This window comes from Xenopus laevis, chromosome 2L, assembly GCF_017654675.1.
Source record: "Xenopus laevis strain J_2021 chromosome 2L, Xenopus_laevis_v10.1, whole genome shotgun sequence".
Classification (NCBI taxonomy): domain Eukaryota; kingdom Metazoa; phylum Chordata; class Amphibia; order Anura; family Pipidae; genus Xenopus; species Xenopus laevis.
Window position 1 is genome coordinate 75,590,974 of NC_054373.1, and position 16,704 is coordinate 75,607,677.

Genomic DNA, 16,704 nt, shown 5'->3' on the forward strand with positions numbered 1-16,704 from the left:
AAATGTAGATGATGTGTGCATGGTGTTCCATACAGGGAATTCCTCTAGCAGCATGCTGGCCAAAACTACTGCAAGCTATGAAAAAATTATACACCGTGAAACAGATGGAGATGGATGTCCCCAGACATCATAGGGGACCCTTGTTGAACCTGCTGACCTACAGCTGCTGATGAACTACATCTTCTAACATTCAGTTCAATGGCTAGACTGCAGCAGGATGGCCTTTTTTATAGATATATTGGAAATAATTAACAATTGTTCTTTTTCTTTTATACTTTCTTCCCCAAGAGGCCCCTCTAAGGGCAAATGCCCCTTCTGCCAAACAAGGAGAATATTTGAAATCTGCTTAAAGTCACATAAATGATTTCTAATTCTCAATAGCTTCCAGTATCCCAATACATTACTTTCAAATAAATACCTCAAATACAATTACTGTACTATTAATCATATAGTATTGTTCTTTTTTAAAATGAAATTTTATCTATTCCTTCTCTTTTTCTCTTTATGATTATTTTGTTCATACTGTATTTTATTCTTCTATTATCTGCCTGCAGGAACTCACCCAAGTAATTAGTGCGCTCAGCTTACATCTCACTACAGAGCAGCCTTATGCCTCTTGTGATCTGCTGGCATGCCCCAGTTCTTATGGAAGTGGCCAGGGCAGGTGTCTCATTAAGAACAAGATTGTGAGGCGGCAATTTTTCCATGATAAGTTTCTTATTACTGAAAGCTCTCTAACCTAATGGCAAATTCCGACATGTAATGGAACTTTGGTGGGTTTTTCTCCTCATTAAACCCAAGACTCACGAGGGCTCCCAAAAAAAAAAAAAAACAGCTCAGTGCAGATAAATCCATAGTAAAGGTTGCTGTTTGACTCAAATAATTAATGGTTTTGAAGCTAAGAGACTTTGCTAAATAAGACCACGATGTAAGCATCATTAATCAAAACATATCTTCTAAAAAAACCTGATGTAACATAAAAGCTGGTATACAAAACAACACATATTTAGCATTTCTTAACATATATAAACCACATTGGTCTCTACCAAGTCACTATTCAGATATACTGTCCAAATAATTACATTCATCAAAAAAATAGAATGATATTTTAACTGGCACACATAAGTAATTATAAATGCAGCTGCTGTAACTAGCTAGTTTTGCCTTTGAGTGACTGACCTTCTCTACCATAACTGTAAATAGGGATGGGCGAATTTTTTCGCCTTGTTTCGCTGCAAAAATGACGTCCATAGACTTGTATGGCGTTGTGCGTAAAAAAAATAAAAGACACATTTTTTTTGACGCCCATAGGCTTTAATGGGCGTCGGCAACATTTTGCCAGCGGCGAACTTTTGGCGAAACGAGTCAAATTCACCCATCCCTAACTGTAAACTAGAACCAGTGCATTAACCCAAGTATTTACCCTGTCAAGTAGATTTTCTTTATTCTACTTTATTTGCTAGAGGCAAAAGGTATATCCATCCAACACCCTCTTAATAAATAGCTCCCTTCCCTCTTTAAATGGAAACAATGGTATCTGCACTCATTAGATATACTGTACATGGCAGAGTAAATCTTTTAATTGCTTTTGGACAAGTGATTTCTATTCTGTCCAGATTTTTTTAAGGTAATAAACCATTTGAATATTTTTCACTGTATGCTATTATATTATATTCCTTTAACAATTTTTTATAAGCATAAAGCACTCCCTGGAAAAGTTACCTTTTTGCATATAAATTGCAGTTGTTTATAGAGACATTGACATTGGCATGCCTCTGTAAATCCCCAGGCTCCTGTTAGTGATAGCTCATTAAAAAGAAGGAAACCTGAGTTTGCATTGTGACAGATTAGCAAATGATTGCAATCACCGCTCCACAGGTTCAGTTCAGCCTAGTAAACAGATTGTCCATATTTAAAATACCATTGGCCATATGTTAGCCTTGTAAGAGGAACACAGACATTTCTCCTATTGGCTGGAAGTTGGTTAATAAGGCTTAAATGTTGTTGTATTAGATTTTGGTCATAAGCTTTTGCTAAGAGTAACAGTTCTTTTTTTCTACCGAGCATATTTTAATCTAAAGCGTCTGGCCAAATTAATGAGACATAAACCTGTTATATTTTTTCCAGTCCAATTTGCTTACAACCTTGACTTTTGTATTTTATACAATCTTGTGATCACACATCATTTGATTGTGTTGCAGTAGAGAGTACGGTGTACATATGCAGTGAATCAGTAATTTATCCTATGATTTGTGAGGGTATGTTGTATTTTAGATTACTTAAATACACAAGGCAGTTTGCCATGGATAATGCAGAATGGGTAAGAGGATGAGATATGAACCTTGTTCACACTGATTTCCTCCAAGGATCACTATACTATAAAAGATGATGTTTAATTGTGCTTAGTACAGGGAAATACATGTGCTTGTACAGGTGTTTGGCACCTCTCTTTGTACAGGTTATTAAAAAAATTACAGGACTATCCCGAGGACTGGATTTGTGGGCAGGCCACAAAGACCTGGTCCTAGGGCAGCAAAGACCGGATGTTAACCCATCTGCCCAGTCACCAGCTCTGACATTTGGCACCAGCTGTAATGGGGAATAGGTGAAGCAAAGGGGTATGAGTGGGTGGTAGTGTGTGAACAGTGGGGGAAGGGGAGGTGGGGGCGACCTAGGGACGCTTCATTTTGAAATCTGGCCCGACTGTCCTAGCTATGAAGTTTTTGGTTTTAGGCAACATATCCCAGTGATGTCAGGCCCTACCCAAGCTGCTTTTTGTAAGCAGAATAAAGGCCCTATTTATAAAGTGGAAAAGCAGTAATGTTTACTACTTCAATACACTTTGTAAGTGTTGGTAATGCTATTTTATAAACTTTATGGCAAGGTTGGAGAGATGTTACAGTTGTTGATGTACAAATGGAAATGCAAGAAGATAGTAAAAGGTTGTTGCAATGTGATTGTTTTAATTACGTTTCAACAACATTTTATAGTATACAGTATAGATTTGTAGTAGAAAATAGATGTATTTTCTCATTTTGTGCAAACAGTGGTTCTTAATCCTTCCATGGGTAGAAGTACATACCCCTGGTATTTGGGGTTTTCATTAATGTTGGTTTTCTTTATAAAAATGTCACAGAAAGGAAAGTTTTATTGGACAGAAAATATTTATTTCAAATATACAATTTAGTGCAGAGGGTAAGTTGAACAAAATTATAGAAATCTGCAAATGCTGAATTGTTGTAATGATTTTACACATTCTAAAAGATGAATACTTGATGAGCCATTTATTCCTTCACAAAAAAAAAAAAACAAGATGTTATATTAGGCAAAAGAAAGGAAATTATGGTATTTTTTATTTAAATTCTATTTGAGACTATGGGCCAGATTCAATTTAGTGAGAAAACGTTATCTCATGGTTTAGCATGTGAAAACTGATGGACGAGATTGAACTCAAGGAGAAAAAACTTTTCTCCCAATTCAGTTTCAGATAGACTGCAATAGAGTTTTTATGTGATATACAGTGAGATATGTTTTCCTCATTTCAGTTGCATCTCACATTAAGGGCCAGATTTATCAAGGCACATCTACTGTAATTCGATTCAAGTTTTTAAGATGGGTCATTGACCCCCATTTGATGGAAAGATTCAGAAGAAGATCTATCTATCTATCTATCTATCTATCTATCTATCTATCTATCTATCTATCATCTCTCTCTCTCTCTCTCTCTCTCTCTCTCTCTCTCTCTCTCTCTCTCTCTCTCTCTCTCTCTCTCTCTCTCTCTCTCTCTCTCTCTTTATCTATCTCTCTATCTATCTATCTTTAGTCATCTCTTTGTTGCTGAGGTTTACTAGGATGAATATTGCATAATAGGCATGGGAAGAACCAAGGGAAGAAAAAATTCCCTTGGTTCATTTTTTGTTTCTGACCAGCAGAAACATACTGCCCTCTATATATAATTATGCATTATAAGTTATAAGAGACAGTTAATCATTTATAGAATCTATATATGATACCAAATGTACTGTTGCTAAGTTATATTCTCTCAGAATCAGCATGCATGAAAAGACTAAAAAGCCCATAATCCATTTTAAGGTCCTCACCCAGATCAATAGCAAGAATAGAGTATTAATAGCAAGAATAAATGACAGTATTGCTACTGCTGCATTTCCCTTTCACAAAATGTTGTTGCAATTGACATTTTCAGAAAGACAACAAATTATGCACTATTAAGGGAATGTAAAAAAAAAGTCAGTAAGGAAAAAAATATTCACAATACGAAAATAAAATTTTATTTGCATGAACCCGGGAACTGTTTAGTGACCTCTTCCGACAGTGGACAAAGTTTTGCAAGTTTGCTCCAAAAGACAACTTCAAACACTTCTTAAAAGGGTGCAATTAAAATTTGCAATGCCTAATAAAAATTTGCAATGCAATAACGAAATGCAAATTGTAATTCTTAATTATGCAAATTATTTTTCTCTTTCCAAATTTTATTACATTCACCTATATGAGTTTTCTATTTCAGGTGAAAACTATAAGAATTTTGAAAAAGCATTGTGAAGAGGGGTGAAGGTTCATAAATTAAACAGTATTGTTGTCCAGCAGTTGAACAGAACAGTGTGGTAATACCCTGTTCTAAAGTCAGAAACAGTCGTTAAACTTGTTAAAATTTATATTATAAATTATAATTTTTGAATTTCTAAAAAAATAAATATGTATATATTTATTTTTTTAGAAATTCAAAAATTATAATTTATATAATATATGTATATATAATATATATGTATGTATATACACACACATATATATATTGTAAATACAGTATATATATATATATATATATATATATATATATATATATATATATATATATATATCTGTATATGCATGGTACATAAAAATACAATGGTGTGATTCAGTTTCTGTCGTGTCTCTATCTGCCAATTTCAGGTTGCATTGATCCCTATGGGAAATCTTTAACCTGAAAATTTATTGAAAGAGCACCAACATACTTAAGGGAATTGAACAAAATTACTATGTACTAGATTGCTAAATAAACAGTAATTTCTAGGATAGGTTTTTGTATAATAACCTCCTACAGGGAGATAAAACCACTTTATTCACCCCAGCAGAAAATTGAAAAGCCTAGGAAAAGCCAAGTGGTGGATTAATTGATAATATGCATCTGAGAGCTGTTCTTATTAACATCTTCATAGCTGATTTTACTTATAAAACACCACAGAGGTCAATACAACATTCTGATTTTTTTTATGATATCCTGTCTGGTTAAGCTTAAACCATTAAATGTGTTACCTGTGTGGTCCAGTTTCTGTGTTCCACTGCATGGACCTATAGTAACAGGAGTATGGATATATTTGGGTTATATTCAGTACAAACTTTTGAGTGATTATTGTTAACCTTTTAGGACCTTATTAATTATGTTAGATGAATGTATGGGGTTATTATTTTCTTATCAATTGTTATTTTCATATTAATACTATGATGTTTAAATGATGTTTAAAGTTTAGTTCATTACATATTATTTAATCTGAAAGGGGAATCATTTGATTCCCTATGCACCTGGGTACATTGGGTCTAAATTGAACAATATGATGCTGGGGTGCCTATTACACAGACTATTTCTATGCATTTTTAAATGTTTAAAAATAGTACTTCAGAGTGAACCCTCATTTTGGGTTTTACTTCTGTGTTAGTTTACATGATTTCTGTATAGTTTACATGATTTTCTAGTAGACAAGGTATGAAGATACAAATTACAGAAAGATACGTTATCTGGAAAGCCCCAGGTCCTGTGCATTCTGGATAACAGTTCCCATACCATACTACTATTTCAGACAATGATTTTCACCAAACTAGTAAATCCCCATTAAAGGAATATTATGCTTAATTTCAGGGTTAGAAGTAGGGGCGCTCCACCAATAATGCACGTTGAGGCACTAGCCTCAGGTGGCAGCACCCCCCTGGTTGCCAGGCAAAATGCAGCTCCTGGTAACTAAGAGCCGAATTTCTGCTTTTCAACCTGGAAATTCGGCTCTTCTAGTGCAGAGAGCACAATTGTGCTCTCTGCACTAGTAACGTGGACCACCGACCCCTCCAGCATGTAGTGGACCGCCCTTACTCCCTCCGGTGCTGAAGAGGTGAGTGCCGTGGGGAGGGATGGCAAAAGAAAGGTCACCTCAGGTGGCAAAATGACCAGGATCGCCCCTGGTTAGAAGATGAATGTAAGGTATTATAGTTAAATTCTGCAAGTAAACACATGAATGCCAATTTGTTAAAATATTTTCCTGACTGTCAGAAACATTTTCCTGACATTTAAGAAAGTGTTAACAAATGTGTGTTTTTGCACTGCTTAAAACCATTAGAATTCTTCAGTTCAAAAATAAATCTCCCACGGGGAGGACAATTTTCAAGTTCAAGGAGACAAAATGCATCAGATTTTCTTACATACCTGTGTTTTTTTTTTTAATTCTTTGGCAGTAGTTTTACAAAAAAACTCTAAATAGCTGAGGTCATGTTTTTTTCACAGAAGAAAAGCCACACATACAGTAGCAAAAATCTAATTTTCATTAATTTTCAATGAGATGAAAAATCTCAAATATTATAAAAATAATTAGGAATATTAATTTGTTGAAATCGATTCCCATTAACTTTAAAAACTCTTTTACTTGATGATCTTTTTTATTTGACTTTTCGAGTTTGTTGTCTTTGATAAATCACCACTATTCCAGGTTACAAACACATAGATTCACATAGATTTGTTACACATTTTTCAGCAATTGAGAAAGAAGGCAAGCTCGAATTTGATAAATCTACAGAGCCATATAAAATTATTTACATTTTAAGAATGTTTATTTTGGGCACATGCCTTATTAGCTGTGATTTTCAAAATGTTTGTGGTCACCCTAAAAGTTGATGTGTGAAATATATGTCTCTTCCTCATTATGCTGCAACATGATTTTTCAGAAACATTAAAGAAGTTTAAGCTTTACCATGATGTAGAGAGTGATATTCTGAGACAATTTGAAATTGGATTTCATTCTTTATTTGTGTTTTTTTTCGAGTAATTTATCTTTTTATTCAGCAGCTCTCCAGATTGCAATTCCAGCAGTCTGGTTACTAGGGTCCAGCAACTATGCATTGATTTGAATAAGAGACTGTGATATGAATAACCGAATGCCTGAATAGAACGATAAGTAAAACCAATAACAATAAATGTGTAGCCTTACACAGCATTTGTTTTTTAGGATGGGATCAGTGACTCCTATTAGAAAATTGGTAAAAGTTAGAAGATGGTAAATAATTCAAAAACAATAAAAAAAATAGATAAAGACCAATTGAAATGTTTCTTATAATTGGCCATTCTGGGGGGGCGTGGCCAACTATGGAATGGAACACACCCACTTACTGAGGGCTCCATGACCAAGGCCTGTATATTACCCAGAAATAGGCTTACGTAAGTTTACAGCTAAAGCTTGGGACACCTGGAGGTAGAGGACAACTGCGGCATGCACCAAATGGGGAAAAAAGCAAAGAGAGCAGAAAGCAATGCTGTCCCCGTTCTTACACAGAATAGTCAATGCTGGTGTGTGGTGAAGACAGCCCAGTGTCTCCTCTGCTTCCCCTTTATCTGGACCAGATTTTCCACTGCTCCCTGAAACTTCCACATTGTCGGACCCCAGGACATTACCAGGTCAGTCGGCACAATTTAAACTTAAAACGTCTTCTGGAAAAGACTCTCCGGTTATAGCACGCATACTCCAGGAACAACTGGCACTGCTTCAAGAGCAGCTACATGCCACCATTACGCGCACCATCACAACAACATTTTCCTCTGTAGTTATGGAAATACAAAAAGATCTCAGAGATCTAGGAGAACGTATCGACAAGCTTGAGACATATACAGATGACATAATACAAAGGCTGGCTGGTTTGAAACAGGAAAATTTAGAACTTAAGGAAGAAATGACGCAGCTCAAAGATACATGTGAGGATTTAGAAAAATCAATCCTGTAGACAAAATCTTGATTTCAGAGGGGTCCCGGAAGATATTGGCCCGGGAATTATACAATATTTGATGGACTTGTATACATATCTGAAGCCTGAGATTCCATCTGAACGATGGAGGCTGGACAGACCACACAGATCGCTTGCTGTGAAACCCCTGCCAACAAAACCACCATGAGACATCATAGTCTGTATTCACTACTATGAAAGCAAATAAATAACTTGGCAAAAACAAGATCTATAACCTCGCTGGAATTCCAAAATCATAAACTGCAAATATATTCAGATCTATCACCTGTAACATTGGCTGAGCAGAGGGAACTGAAACCAATTACCCAGATTCTAAGGGATAATAAGATACTTTATCGCTGGGGTTTCCCTTTTAAATTGGTTATCAACCACCATGGGCAAATTCACACTTTGACGCACCCCAAAAATTTTGGTAAACTGATGGGAGCACTGGGAATTAAGGCTAAGACCAGGATCTTCTTTATCCAAGCCAACTTCAAGCCCACAGTAGTCTAGGATTCTGGGGTCACCTCATATGCCAGATTTAGCCCTCTCGCCTTCTCTACCACCCGAACGATTCTCAATACACATTCTATTCGCCGGTTCATAAGATACATACTCATATAGATTATTTTTTTATCTGCCTTCAGTTACCCTACACTAGTGAAATACACCCAATTACATGGCCATTCCCCTATAACACTAAATTTAAATCTGGCCAAAATTCCACCAAGAGAGCCTCATTGGTGTTTTATCAATACTTCATGATCCTGCCACTTTCCAGCAAATTGACCAAGTTTAAAAGAGTACTTTAGACTAAATGAAGGATCTGTTCAGTCACTTTTAACACTATGGGAAGCCCATAAGGCAACCACCATGGGATAGATAATAGCAATAAAAAACTTTCCATACGTATGAGATACGAAACGCTTAACACTTAAATTTTGAACTTGAATCACAATACTAAAGAAATAGTTCAGAGAGCCTTTTAGCTCAATTGTTAGATGCTAGAAAACAACTTTCAATACTCAAACATGAAGCTGCAGAAAAAGCTATTCTATGTACTAAACTAAAATTTTATGAGCAAGGAGTGAAAACAACATATGCTCTTGGCGAGGAAACTTAAGGAACAAAGGAATCAGTCTAGAATAACAGCGAACACCCCTTCAGGACATTTAACTTATAACCAAGAATAAGGATGGGTGAATTTGATCCGTTTTGTTTCGGCAAAAATTCGCCGCCGGCGAAATGTTGCCGACGCCCATTAAAGTCTATGGGCGTCAAAAAATTTTTGTTGCGCGTATTTTTATTTTGACGCACAATGCCTATGTCTATGGGCGTCATTTTTTCGGGGAAACAAGGCAAAAAAATTCGCCCATCCCTAACCAAGAAGTGATAGCAGACACCTTTAATAAGTACTATACCAAACTGTACAATATACCTACTACTAATAACTCAGAAGAGTCAGGCTTGTTAGTCAAATTCTTCACACAAGCGAACCTTCCTAAATTATCCCAGGAAGATATTTCAACATTGAACAAACCTATTACATCAGTGGAATTTGTATTTAATCTAAAAAAAAATATGCCTACTGGCAAATCTCTAGGACCAGATCGGTTTCCTTATAAATATTATAAGATATATTCACATATTCTTGCACCCATCTAGTGAAATTGTTTATTTCCCCTTGAATACATTTTTCAAGGATCCCTAACTTCACCCTCATTTTTGAGTTCTTTTCTCACCCTTATACCTGAGGAAGGGAAAGAAATCAGTGCGCCAACTATAAACCAATTGCATTGCTGATTTCAGGTCTCAAACTGTTTTCCAAAATTTTAGCAAACAGATTAGTTTCCTTCAGTCTGGGAATTCATAATTATAGCAAGCAGGCAGGAGCCATTTTGTGGACACTGTTATTAAGACAAGCCTTGCATCAGCTCAGAATCTTGCTTATGTACCAGAATGGGGGACCTGATGTCCATCCCCATGCCCTGGTTACACAATTACGGTGAAGAGAATGGGGGAATGTGTGGAGAGCAGTGACATCTAGGAAGTGCTGAATGGAAAGTGAAAGTAATTGTCTGCCCCGCCTCCATGCCCAGGGATATTTGATTGACAGCTGAGATTTTTAAATGAGCTTACAACAGCTATGAATGCTTTAATAAAAAATAGAAATTGGATTTCATGTTTAATTTGAAAAGGACTTTTATTATACAGATTTCTGTGTCTGGGTGACAGGTCCACTTTAAAGGATCGCATTCAAAATGTCTGACTACAAGATCGGGTACAGAGGGTGGTTGTTAATGGTACAGTATCTACTTGGAGTAAGGTTCTTAGTGGGGTCCCTCAGGGCTCGGTATTGGGTCCACTTTTATTTAACTTGTTCATTAATGACTTAGGGGAGGGTAATGTATCAGTGTTTGCAGATGACACAAAACTATCCAGCCCAATAAATTCCATCCAGGATGTGGCATCCTTGCAACAGGATCTTGACAAACTGGCGATCTGGGCAGCTAAGTGGCAAATGAGATTCAATTTTGATAAATTTAAAGTCCTGCACCTGGGATGTAAAAATATCCAAGCCACTTATACCTGTAATGGGACTGCACTAGGCAAATCCATTATAGAAAAGGATCTTGGAGTCCTTGTAGATGATAAACTTGGCTGTAGCAAGCAATGCCATTCAGCAGCATCAAGGGCTAATAAGGTCTTGAGTTGTATTAAAAGGGGCATTTATTCACGGCAGGAAGCGGTCATTCTTCCACTTTATAGAGCACTGGTAAGGCCCCATATAGAATATGCTGTACAGTTTTGGTCTCCATCACTCAAACAGGACATTATTGTATTAGAGAGGGTACAGAGAAGGGCAACTAAGCTGGTAAAAGGTATGGAAAATCTTAGCTATGAAGAAAAACTGGCCAAATTGGGGATGATCATCCTGGAGAAGAGGCGTTTAAGGGGTGATATGATAACTATGTATAAATATATAAGGGGATCATATAGAAATCTCTCTAATGCTTTATTTACCAATAGGTCTTTCCAGCTGACACAAGGTCACCCATTCCAAATTGGAAAAAAAGAGGTTCCGCCTAAATATTCGGAAGGGGTTTTTTATAGTGAGAGCTGTGAGGATGTAGAATTCTCTCCCTGAATCAGTTGTACTGGGTGATACATTAAGAAGGGGTTGGATGGCTTTTTAGCAAGTGAGGGAATACAGGGTTATAGAAGATAGCTCATAGTACAAGACTAGTCCGATTGCCATTTTGGAGTCAGGAAGGATTTTTTCCCCCTCTGAGGCAAATCGAAGAGGCTTTAGATGGTTTTTTTTGCCTTTCTCTGGATCAACTGGCAGTTAGGCAGGTCAAAAAAAAGTTAAAAGGTTAAACTTGATGAACATGTGTCTTTTTTCAACCTAACTTACTATGTTACTATGTAAGAATGGGACCAGGCAAGGCTGCCCATTACCCCCTCTTCTATATGCACTAAGCATTGAGCCCTTAGCAGCAGTAATTAGAAACTATCCAGACATTTCCGGGGTCACAATGCGTCCTGCAACATATAAGATCTCACTTTTTGCAGATGATGTCTTGTTAACATTAACCAATCCGATAGTTTCTCTCCAAAACCTACATAAAGTCCTTGATACCTATAGTAAGCTTTCTAGCTGTAAAATTAATCTTAGCAAAATGGAGGCTCTTCCTCGACATATTTCGCAACCTTTGATGCTTCAGAGCTCTTTTCAGTATAGATGGCAAACATATATTCTGGGACTGCCTAAATATACTCCCGGTATGGGCTGAAATATCAAAACTGTTGAGCACAATATTGCGGATCTCAATACCAGTAGATCAATGCACTTTTTTGTTAGGTAAACCTTTCCCAAAAATAAATAAAGTGGAAGTCCCCTAATCCACCTACTTTAACTGAAATTAAGAGAAGGGTTAACAAGGCTTTTGAATCAGGAATAGCTACACCCAACACTTCCTGGAAATTTGGGCACCTTGGGAAAGTATGGACCTAGACAATTGAACTATGTTGCCTAATAATTCTCCATTCTTGGCAAACATTCTTGAAAAATCACATAACCAAAAATACATAACTGTATAGAAAAAAGGAACTGATGCTATTGCTAGTATATTATATGGGATATTAGACTATCCATAGCATCAGTTCCTTTTTTCTATACAGTTATGTATTTTTGGTTATGTGATTTTCCAATTATATCTACAAAAACTCCTTGACTATAAGGTACAAAGTCAAAGATAAAGAGGAGACAATATTTATCTTTTTCTCCTACAGTATTTTATTAAGTTTTATTAAGACTTGTTGTTAACTACCTTATATAGTAAAGTGAAGTTTGGATCTACATAGAATCCGAAAGTATTAGTGTTGTAACCTACTTACTGTATATTGTAAGATGCTGCCAATCATATATATGATTCATTTAATGTAAACCAACTTGAATCTTTTCAATAAAAATATGTTACAAAAAAAAAAAAGAATTGTCCATTCTATAGCATACTAAAAGTTAACTTAAAGGTGAATTTTATCTGTACTGGATAAAATGGTCTGACTGAATTATTCATACAGATAATTCAGTGGTCTAACACATTTTTTAGGTTCTTATAACAGATTCTATATAATGTCAATAATTAATTCTTTCCACATGCCATCAAAATATTGTTTGTGTAGCTGTGTACTGAAAAAAATTACAAATCTTTGTTTAAAGCAAACTCAGCCCAATAAATGTGTATGTTATAATATTTCTTTTTTTAAATCTTTGCATTATATAACAACCTCTCAATAAAAATAGGACCACAAATGTTTTTGTTACTATGCAGTAAAACAGGCTTCTTTTTAATTGATTTCCATTTTACTCATGACTATTCTGCAGTATTCTCAAACCATGCACATGAGCAATATTGATATAATAATGTAGATAACTGATGAACAGGAGGAACATTTCATTTCGTATGCAATTGCAGTCTGCATCTATCTGTGTGTGTATGCATATTTTTTCCCTTGCTTTGTCTTGCATTGGAGTGTAACAGAATGTCTTTTATTAACAGGAGTGCAGAGTGTATGAAACAATATTGTCTAAAAAGGAAATGAAATGTAACTGAATAAAGTTTATAAGATAATTAGTCAGACAGAATTTGTTGCATAGGGTACAAGTTATTTGACTGGAAAACAAAATGCATGCAGTTTCTGTGATTTAGATTTATTAAATAATTTCAACATTTGAATAATTATAGAGAAGTGGTTGGACAGCCATGAATAACATATATTTAGACAAGCATAAGGTATATTTATCAATACTGTAAATCATGGTACTGTATATGATACTACTAAATGATAGAATTTAGCTTCTCCATGCCTTAGCTAGGTGATCAAGCAATACATTCGGAAAAACAAACCCTTACCTTCAGCTATGTTGGAAGGAAGGTAAAAATACAAATACTCACAAGATCTCACTTAGATCTCATTATTCCTCTACTGTGACTCGGATTCTACTAGGGCCTATCCAGTACCAGATTTACACCCATCACTGTCCGAGTCATATCTTCTTACTGACCCCTCTTCTACGACTGCTGCATATACATTTCATATTTTCCTATCTTGTAGGAAAGGGAAACCAACCAACAGTAACGTAACTAGAGGGGGGCGAGCCCTGGTGCGGGACTAGCAGCCGGGGCCCCCGCCTCCCTCCGCACGCCCAGAACTCCGTAGAAGACAGTGGTGTGCGAGCTGCCAGGGGGTCCAGAGGGGGTGCAGGCCCGGGGCCAATCGCACCCCCCTGCTCCCCTGTTAGTTACACCACTGCCAACCAAAATTCACTACTACATTTTGCCAAAGTATCAAATGGCTGACTTTTTCTGAATTTTAACAAAAGCAGAGTATTATTTTCTTCTTTACCAAAAAATGATACATATTTTATTATATCTCTGCAGCAATGAAGTTCTAAAAAGTGTCTTAGTCACTGTACACTTAAACAGCTAGATGGTAGTTAAAATTAAATTTAACATGATGCAGTAGTGTTTTATTCCATTATTGTTGTAGGAGTATGAGTAGTCTGTGAGTTGGTAAAAAAAAATTAAATCACTATACAGCAGTCTTATTTCTAAAGTATTATGTGGTAAATGGGCCTATAAACTATTGCCCAGGCTCAGACTGCTAAGTCTCCCCTAGACTATAATGATGGGTTTAAATGGCTAAAATCTTAGGATAGTTATGGCTGAGATAGTGGCATACTGTAACTAAATGCTACTGGGCCCTGCAGCAAATAAATTTTCAGGGCCCAAAATGTCTAGAGGTTGGCCTGTTTTACCAATATTTATTAAAATTGTATATGAATTAGTGCCTTATGAGGCCCCTATACTTCCTGGCCCCCCCCTGCAGCTGCAGGGTCTGCTTTCTCTGTAGTTATACCCCTGGGCTCATATTGATAGTATTAGAAGGGCAGTTCACCATCACAAAACTAATTTTCTGTTTGCACAACAAATAATGAAACAAGTTCAGGAGCCATACGTCTTAAGATGGCCATATACAGGCTGATATTATCTGGCCACTTCAGACTGAATTAGCAACTTATTAGCCCATGCATATAAATTATAGTCTGCCAGACCTATCTGGACAGCCTGGCTGTATCTTTCTAAACTGTTACAATTTGATATACCTTAATAATATTGTTCAGTAACAATTGTACCAGCTTCAGCCATTAATGAGCATGATCTCAGAGCTTTACCAAATTCTGTCACAGACCAACTATGTTGCAGTACTGGGATCTTGAGTTTGTTTGGATTCCTATTACACTTCAAGAACATTCAGGTAAGTGATTTGGTGTACTCATACACCATATTGTGTATGAATCTAATACAATAATATTGTTACTACATTGTGCAAGATCAATATCATTGCTGTAAAGCACTGCATAAATGTTGATGCTATATTAATAAAGGATAATGATAATACATCAGTTTAAGGCTGCTGTAGAGTAGGCAAGCCCCAAAGCAAGACAGAAGATTACATGATTTATAGGCTGGGGTATACATTTATATACCTAGGAAGTTGTACCAGGTCTAATAAAGGAAGTGCTACCAGTGCTGCATACATAAAATGGTGCAACTTATTGAGTTCCATTTGGCAACACGCTCTTCATCTGTTGTAGCATTTTGCTTTTTCTTCCCACTATATTAATTGCACATTTTATTATGGATGTCTATATGTATAAAGCTGTATATCCTAGCAGGACTGATATGTTTTATTCAATAAATATATCATACCGTGTGATAGTTCTGATAGCAAACATGTCGCAAGTGTTAACACTATTCAAATGGTAAACAAGAATAAATATAGTCTTTCATCACCCTCCTATACTGAAAACACTGAAAACAGCAAGGTGTTTCTCATATGGTAATTCAGGTTTTTATGTAGTGATAACAAACTGGTCTGTATTTAAATTCGTGGCAGAATCATAGAACAGGTTTGACTAAATTAAATTAGTTACGTCATGATTTTTTCAGCCCCTTGACATGAGTATGTGCTATTATAGTTGTGTTTGTAATGATGACTTCATAGATATGTTACAATGGGAAACACAGTCTTAGGAAACCTATACAAAAATCATTAATCTATACATTAGTTTGGACAAATCTAACAATTAAATGTGTCATACACCTGTACACCTGTTAATATATGCATTCATGGGTGTACTCTCATACAGATCCCATAGTAATCTGATACTGAAACAGTGTCATGTAACATGATCTTTGTCTGCTAATGCAGAAGTGAAGAATAAAGTTGTATCTTCTGCAAGAGAAGCATGGTGTCTGTATGCAGTTTCTCCTTTGTCTAAAAGAAAGCTGCAGGCTCATGTGAGATTGAGCTACCGGTTATCCCGTTTCTTAAGCAGAATGGCAACAGGTTATGGACCCAGGATAGAAGGAGGAAATTCATGGAACAGGATGATATTTGATGGAGATGAAAGAACTATGAACTATAGGAGACAAAGTTTCTAGACCACATGCGTCTGATGAATCTTAAAGAAACCATCCTGCATGAACCCATAGAGGGCACAGACTTGGATGAGGACAGAAGTAAGAAAGAGGAGTCTTATGCTGAGTTAATTACATTTTTGGATGATAAAAGTCTGTCTCTGATTATGAGAGAAGCAGCTGATATCACAAATCCTGAGAAATCACTATGCTGGCAAAGGTAAGCCACAAATCATCAGCTTATACAGTATACAGAATTAACATCTCTTCAGAAAGCTGCAAATAAAAGTTTTACAGACTATGTAATACATACAGCCATTACAGCACTGAGAAATGCTGGACAGACACTTAGGGGCAGATTTATCAAAGGTGAATTTTCGAATGAAAAAAATTCTAATTTTGCTATTTTTTTTGTGTATGTAGACTAGGGAATAGTCCAAATTTGATTCGAATTTGAAAGAAATTAAACCATTTGAATGTCAAAATTTATCATGTACGGTCTCTTTAAAAATTCGACTTCGACCATTCGCCATCTAAAACCTTCCGAATTGCTATTTTAGCCTATGGGGTACCTCCTAGAACCTATTTGGAGTCAAATGGTGGACTTTGAAAAATCTAAGTTTTTTTAAAGAAACTTTGAATCGAATTTGATTGAATGCGCAATTCCATCGATTCG

The 16,704-nt window shown here is 36.1% G+C and overlaps 1 protein-coding gene across 1 annotated transcript in view; it reads left to right on the forward strand.

Annotated features, from left to right (window-relative positions):
* The window catches only part of LOC121399983 (chemokine-like protein TAFA-2), a 204,145-nt gene that overhangs the window by 9,149 nt on the left and 178,292 nt on the right, over nt 1-16,704 (forward strand). The window lies entirely within an intron of this gene.